The following is an 8,268-nucleotide window of genomic DNA, read 5'->3' as shown; positions in this document are numbered from 1 at the left end:
TCACTGTGTCTGCTGTCTGTTTCTTCTTCAGCTCTTCATCACACTCACTCTCATTTCACTGATTTGTTTAACAGCACTGCTGAAAACTCATTTGGTGTCTGTTGGTGACTGATCATGTGACTGATCATGTGACTGATCATGTGACTGTGTCTATGTTCTTAACACATTAATCTTCAATGTGAGGCTTTAATTTGAACTATGAAGCACTTTGTAACTCTGGGTTCTCTATAAATTTATTTAATTATTATTATTATTATTATTATTATTATTTAATAATTTAAACAAGTTATAATTATTCATGAAGGCCATTCAAAGCTCTTCTTCAGATGTTGGCACATATCTGAAAAGTATAAAAAACTTAGAGGCAGAAGAAATGATCTGTCAACAGCGACGTTCACAAGGCCATTAACAGTGATCCCACTTTGCAAGACTGATAGACAATGTGCTGTATGTTGTAATCATAAAGAGAAGCAGTGTGTTGATGTCGTGTTAAAGTGTGTTCATTTGTGACTGAGCTGATGAGAGTCACGTTTTACTGAAGTAGAGCTGATAACTGGGTGAGAAATGTAACGTGTGGGATGAAGTGATCTTAATCTTCAAACTTTGCTTTAATCCTGTTTGTGGAAGTTCACAGAGATTGTAAACACTTTGAATAAAACAAACGTGTGAATATTCATGAAAGATCACAAACAACACATGACCTACATGTATGTTTCAGCGAGTACATTTTATTTCTATGATAATTAAGTTAATTATTAGCTTCAGACCTGCAGGTCTTATTATGGCACATTCACTGTCATATCATGTGCTCACAAAAGCAGAGACCTGTGTTTGTATAGCGCTTTACTTGGTCCCTAAGGACCCCAAAGCACTTTACACATTCAGTCATCCACACATTCACACACTGATGATGGCAACATTGTAGCCACAGCCACCCTCGGGCGCACTGACAGAGGCGAGGCTGCCGGACACTGGCACCACCGGGCCCTCTGGAGTAGGCAATGGGTGAAGTGTCTTGCCCAAGGACACAAAGACCGAGACTGAGAGGCGAGGCTCGAACAGGCAACCTTCCGATTACAAGATGACCTGCCAACTCTTGAGTCACGATCGCCCACGTGGGGGCACATTAGGTCAGCCTGAGTGATCTGGGACAGTCACATTCAGTCATGTGATAGCATCACATTTTGGGAATGAGGGGGATTCCCTCCCCTCTGGTCTACATGCCCCTTTCTCCACTCATTTGGTTTCAACCCAGGTGGGAAGACCCCCACATTCCCCACTTTTGATTTTTAGCTCTGCGTCTCAAAACAGCCCACAGCTCAAGCTGCAAAAAAATCCCAGCCTGACTTTCACTTCCAGCACTTACGACCCGTAACAGCAGAGGGCGCTGCTTCAGGGGATGATCAGGATCTTGTTCCATTTCTCCTTTTTATTCACGTTTACCTTTGTAGACTTTTAACAGGAGAAAACATTCTCTAAGTTTCATTCTTTTAGCCTAAAATTTGACAAAAAAGCCCATTAAAAAAGCAAACTATTTAAAGTTTGAGTCTTCTGAGCTGGGTGTTAGATCCAGCATTGTGGGTGAAACCAGGGAAACTAAATGAATCTTGAAAATCTTCTGATTTTATTTGAGTTTTTCAAGTTTACAAAATAGTTTCAGTTAATTTTAAAGTTTAAAACGTTTTGTTATGTTTGGCTTTAGGTTTAGTTTAATCTTCTAGAAGTTTTCTTGTTGTGGGGACGTCCGGACTGTCTGCAGTGAGCTCTGCTCTCAGTACAGCCGCTGTTCAAAGTGTGTATAACACTGTAATGAAGACTGTGTGTGTGGGGGGGGAGCAGAAGTAAAACCAGGTGATAGAAAACACAGAAAAGTGTTAGTTGTGTGTCTGTGGTTTTCATGTTGGGCTTTTTTAAAAAAGTATTTGGCATTTCTGTTCTTGGTTCTTTGCTCCTGGTGAACTTTTCTGTTCCCCTTCTCTTATTAATGATGGGCAACGTGAGGCTCAAAACCGTCTCGCAGTGGCACTATTGACAAATTTGGGCCTTGTAATCGGAAGGTTGCCGGTTCGAGCCCCGGCTTGGACAGTCTTGGTCGTTGTGTCCTTGGGCAAGACACTTCACCCGTTGCCTACTGGTGGTGGTCAGAGGGCCCGGTGGCGCCAGTGTCCGGCAGCCTCGCCTCTGTCAGTGCGCCCCAGGGTGGCTGTGGCTACAATGTAGCTTGCCATCACCAGTGTGTGAATGTGTGCGTGAATGGGTGGATGACTGGATATGTAAAGCGCTTTGGGGTCCTTAGGGACTAGTAAGGCGCTATATAAAATACAGGCCAGGCCATCTTGATAATGCTGTTCTGTGACACAGTGAAGCTCTGCAAACTCCAAACAACACAACTTATTATACTACACTATCAATAAAAACACAAGTGGTACACAAATCCCTCAAAAACCGCACAGTCATTCGATAACAACAACAACAATATTAATAACAAACAAATAAATAAAGCTAAAGAAAAAAAAGAGTTTTAACAGGTGTTTTAGAAATAGCCAATGAGGGCCCGACCTAACCCGCGCAGAGAGATCCTCAGTGTGTTGTTGTGGTTTTAAACGACATTTTCGGTTTAAAGTAGAAAAAGAGAGCAGACCGGAGTCAAAGCCGAACATTTCTGCCTCTTTTACTTTCCCTCTTGAAACCAGGGGCGCTCTCTCTCTCACTCTGTCTCTCGGCTATACGACAGTAGTCATCAATATTTATGTCTTTACACTTTGTGTTTAACTCATTTAAACCCACACAAGTAACAGTAAACAATAGTTTTATGTATGAAATTTTAAAATGTTCCTGAGTGATTTTTAAAGCATTTTTCAGTAAATACTTTAATATTATAATACGGGGAGATTTATGTGTCACATGAGAGTGACGTATGTGTCACCAGAGCTGTTTACTTCCTGGTTGCTCTTTGAGAAAATGGATCTCCGCGTCAAAGCGTCCAAAGAAAAGGTCAGTAAATTACGTTAAAATACACGGATTGCAAATAGTTTTGTTACACGTGACCTTAATGTGTCTGCAGTAATGTTATGGTCATCTGCGATTACTCGAGCGCGTGTTTGCAGCTTGTTCTGACGGTCGCAGAAGTTCGGTCGTTACTCTGTGTTGTTGTAGTGGGGACATCGTGTGTTTGATTCACGGCACAGAAACACAGAGGAACGAGCCCTGGTTTTTATTGTAAATGTATAAAAATCATTTTAATGAGCAGAGCTTTCTTTTTTCTCTGCACACAATACTGACATGTGACACGCTGCGGGTGGAGGAGGTGAGTGGGTGAAACCATGACCCTGCAGATTTTAGTCAGAGACGCTAAAATCCTTCAGACACGGAGCGAGCAGCTCAGCCTCGTTTCACCTGAAGCAGAATCAGGATGTGATCAAACTTTCTGTCTCTCTTTTGTTATCAGTGCGAAAAATTACAACAATATGTTTGTTTGAGTCTCGAAGAAAAGCGAGACGATCCCTAAAAGTTTATTTTGTTCATCTGAATGTTTTCAGTGGGAGAAACATTTCGTCACTGATCCACGTGACTTCTTCAGTCTCAGCTGACTGCAGGTTTCTTGTAAACACCTTATAAGGTTGAGGGCACCTCATCCGTGGGGATGCTGTTTGCTCTGTGTTGTAGCGTCTTCAAGACACCCAGTTTATGCTCCAGAGGATGATGGTTTTAAATATGAGATTTGATTGTCACCCAGGTGTCGTCCACATACCTGAACCAATGACTTGGTGGTGATCCAGGGTAGGATAGCACCGCCCTCTGAGATAACAGCAGGGTTAGAGAGTCAGTGTCTGTGCCAATAACAATCCAAATAAAGTCATTGATGAGACTGAGACTGTCTTCCTGTGATAGTGAGAGTGAAAGTATGAAAGCATGCAAACACCGCCCTGAAACTCCCGTTACATCACCAGGTAACTCCTATTTATAAACAATGATGATGTCATCAAGGAAATAAGGAAATGACTGAGTGAGTTTACAGTGTTTATGCTGTGAGAGCTCAGTGTCGCCAGATGGGCTACTCACTCGCCCTATTGCTCTCGCTCTCTGTTTGTCACATGTACACTAATTGCAGCGTGGCGCCTGCACTGCCTCGCAGGTTTCCTCCCGTTCATTCCTCCCTTGCTCCTGCAAGCAGCATTGCGAGCGGATATATCATCAGGATAAACCGGGTGGTCTTGGTCGGGCTACGCCACAGCCACAGGTAGGCTGCACGTTTGTCCTGCGATTCTTTCTTTTTTGGGACATTTGAGTTGTATAGTGACACATTTGTGGCCCCAGCGTGGCCGCCTTATTCCTTTTTGACTCCAGCTGTCGTGGAGAGAGGTAGTTGCTGTATTTAAGCAGATTCAGTATAGCGACTTCAGTCCTGAGGTAAGCATCCTGACTGCTAACCAGAGGAGGTTAAGTGCTAAATGCGTTTTTCAGGCTCTGTCTGCTGCTATAAACCTCTCCTCAGCAGTTTGTGTTCCAGCCTAATTGAACTATAGAAACTCCTGTAGCAGCCGCTGGTTTTGGACCCTGCTGTCTTCTCCCAGTTGGTTTTATTTTTATTGGTCTCATTTTCTTTCACTTTGCCTTGTTTTATTTAGTTTATTTGTGGACTGTTGTTTATATTTGTGCCCACGCGGCCGGGCCAGAGTGATCCCCTGCCCGTGTGTGGTGCTGGTTCTTTGTTACCTCTGTACCGACCCAGCTGATTTACTCCGGGAGCTGTAGAGGATTCCTCTTTATGTGAGGGGCCACGATCAGTATTTTAACCACTGTAACCAGTATAGATCACTCTTCACACAAGTGGTGTTTGACTTTTTGACTTTAAGCTCGTGTTTGTGTCGACCAGCAACACTCATCATAAAAGTGTTACCAGTATTTGTTTACATGGCTCTCCCTCTGAGGGAATCCCTCTGATGACATCAGACATGAGAGATGTTTATGAAAGCGTGTGAGAGGTCATGTGGAATGACTGACACAGCCAGGGACAGGTCAGGCGATAGGTCATGAGTGTATGACCAGTTTCAGACTGAACTGCTTCTCTCTCTCTCTCTCTGCAGTTTTTATTTTTCTTTAGTATTTTCTAATACTTTCACTTCAGCTTGGAACATTTCATTTGTTCAACATCAGCTTGATTTAAGCTGCTAAATCTAAAACAACTGTGGGTCAGTAATAACTAATCCATCAGTGTTTGCACCTAAACCTCTCACTGCTTGGCTGCAGCAGGAGAGGCGTCCTTCAACCTGACGAAACAAGATGACCTCTCACCTTTATCATTAACACACTGAGGCTGTATCAGTCCCACTCCCAGTGACAATTTCACAGTTATCACCTGACCTAAATAATTTTATGATCAACTTATTCATTGCTAACATGTTTAGGAGCCATTCATGATTAAAATATGTGTTACAGTGTAGTTATAGTTAGTTGTATTATTGTTCTGTTTCCTCACAGTTTCCAGCTGTGTTCACTTTATCTGCAAATTTTCATGTGTTCACACAACAGCTGGATTCAAAGATGTAAATCCAGAAAACTGTTCCAGTAATAAAGTAAACACACTGCTGAAAATAAGTGAACAGGATTCTTTTGACACTTAAGGTTTAAAAAGAAAAAATATGAAGGTAGCGAGGAAAAAATCGACCGGAAGAGAGCACAGATCTAAGAGCAGAGGAACGAGCTCTGTCGTTGTTCATTCAGTGTTTACTTTGTTTGGTAAACAAGGAAGGAGTTCCCTCTTCATTCCTTTTGGTGACGAAAAGGAATGAACCACAAATAACAGAGTTATAAATAACTCATAATGTGTCAGAAACTACGTCACAATAGAGTGTCTCCCAGCGCAACACAGTTTTTCATGACTCCTGAACTCTCTAGTAATAAACCTGCTGTGTTATATTTAGACTCGGATAACATTTAAAGGCTCCACTTAAATGGCACAAAATGTGTGAATCTGAATCTTCTCTGCTGAGCTTTAAAAGACAAACTGTGAGTATCTGAGTGAGTTTTTATCTTCTTAATGTTCTCATCTGTGTAAATCCACATAAGTGTGTTTCAGTAAAAAGTCATAAAGAATCATAAAACTGCTGCTGGAAACAAAGCAAATAATGAATCTGGGTCACAGATCTCGACCAGGTGTTGGTTGGTGGATGTTGCACCCAACAACCAACACCCATCATAAAAGTGTTTCCTGTGTTTGTTTACATGGTTCTCCCTGCGTAGTGAAGCAGGAGGGAATCCCTCTGATGACATCAGATGTTATGTAAAAGATGTTTATAAAAGCGTGTGAGAGGTCGTGTGGAATGACTGACACTCCCAGTGACAGATCCACTGAGAGTTATCGCCTGACCTGAGATCATGAGTTCATGACCAGTTTCAGACTGAACTGTTTTTCTGGGTCGATGCTTTACAATAAAGTGCCTGACAACTGTTGTTGTAAAATATACACACACACACACACACACGCACACGCACACACGCACACGAAGTTGGTGGTTTGATCCTTGGCTCCTCAAATCTGCATGCCATCAGTTTCTTGGCAGTGTACAGTTAAGGTTCTTCTAGGTTCAGAGGTCACTCAGCAGAGTGACTCTGCTGAGTGACTGCCTCTTTGAAGACGTCCTTATTAGGTTCATCAGTTATTCTAAACTGGATGTGAGGAAACTAAAGTGCTTGAAGTGCTCAGATTAAAGTGCAGCATGGAGATAAAAATCTGACTTGTGGTTAGAAACACTTTGAGTGGCAGTAAGACTGAAATCAGAGCAGAGATCATGTGATCCACCTGAGCTGCCATTTTTGTTTTGTGTTCTTTTTTTTCCTTTAAAACATGAACCAGAGTATCAGGAGATTCATAAAAACATAACATCTATAAATATTCATACTTCATAATCTGACTGCTGATCTCAGTAAGTGAGCAGTTGGCCTGAGCTCAGATTGTCACATGTGATCAAAGAGGAGCCAAAACTGCACTTTTTTTAATGACAGAATTTCTTAAAGTGATCTAAAAATGTAACATTATTCAACATTAAATACTGAAGGGACCTTCAGATCAGTCTGACCTTGAAGAAGAGGTCAGAGGTCAAATGAGACATAATATTTTAAATAATTTTACAGAGCGTTCATACTGTACATGTCATACTTGTAAGAGTCACGGTTTCATCAGAAGTTATGAGGCTTTTTGTCAAACTTCCACCAATAAACCAACAACATCTGCTTCCTCCTGTAAATCACGTCTGTTGGTTTTAAATCAGAGAAGTTCCTGTTAGAAAAAGCTGCTGAACTAATGAGAGATGAAGCACGTTTACCTATTTTATACAAACTGATGTCACGTGTTGTCTTAAGCGGGATTTACAGTCCAGCTGACGCAGCGCTGTCAGCTCTGCTCCAGGGAAAAGTTAATAAAACAAAGTTTTCTCTGAATAAGTTTTTTATTTCCAGAGCAAATTTTCTTATTTCAACTTAGTTTTTATTGCTTAAAAACGTTTAATTTTTCTTGGTTTCAGTCTAGTTGTATTTCTTTTAATTATTATCATTTAGTGTTGCATAGAGCGCAAATGTCAGAGACAAGATTTAGGTAAACCAGTGCATGTGTTACAGTAAAAACCCACTGAGGTTTATTTCACTCTAATTGTCTTGGATTATCCAGGCCGCCTGCGGTGAGATTAGTTCCCAGTAGAGACAGTGGCCAAAAGTAGTGGTTGCTACATGCAGTCTGTGGGAAACACGTGTGCTGTAAGAAGAAGTGAGAGTGAGAGTGTATTCCCCTCAAACTTTGCTGCCATTAATACATCATCTGCTTCCAGTGAAGCACAGACTGTAAACAGCTGCAGAAACAGGATGTTCGTGTTGTTGGAGCTTCTGTGGAGCTAATCAATGTTGTTATTGAGAATTCATCCATTTAATTAATGTCACAGAAACTCAGAAGTACGAGTCCTGATTTTCTTTTAGATATATTAAACATAATGGTAGCACTTATATATTAAAGCCACACTATTAAGCATAAATAAGGTATTTAAAACGTGGTTAATTCGTCATTTATATATTATTACTCCTCTTTGGTATGTTATTAATAAATACATATATTATTATGACTCTGATTATGGTTGTTATTAGCAGTGATGTAATACATGGTGTATACAAATAAAATATCTGTATTGACTATAAGGAGCAGTGCAGTGCTGCCAGCACCAGTTTAACCAGCAGAGCTTCCATTGTTCTCTGCACTGACATGTCTGAGCATTTATACTG

General features: G+C 41.1%; 1 protein-coding gene across 1 annotated transcript in view; it reads left to right on the top strand.

The window, feature by feature from the left end:
* Positions 1-8,268, top strand: part of LOC309701865 (uncharacterized protein) — a 51,930-nt gene that overhangs the window by 21,956 nt on the left and 21,706 nt on the right. The window lies entirely within an intron of this gene.

The sequence above is a fragment of the Aulonocara stuartgranti genome, assembly GCF_965226115.1.
Source record: "Aulonocara stuartgranti genome assembly, chromosome: 3".
NCBI lineage: Eukaryota > Metazoa > Chordata > Actinopteri > Cichliformes > Cichlidae > Aulonocara > Aulonocara stuartgranti.
This window is presented reverse-complemented; position numbering and strand designations above follow the sequence as displayed.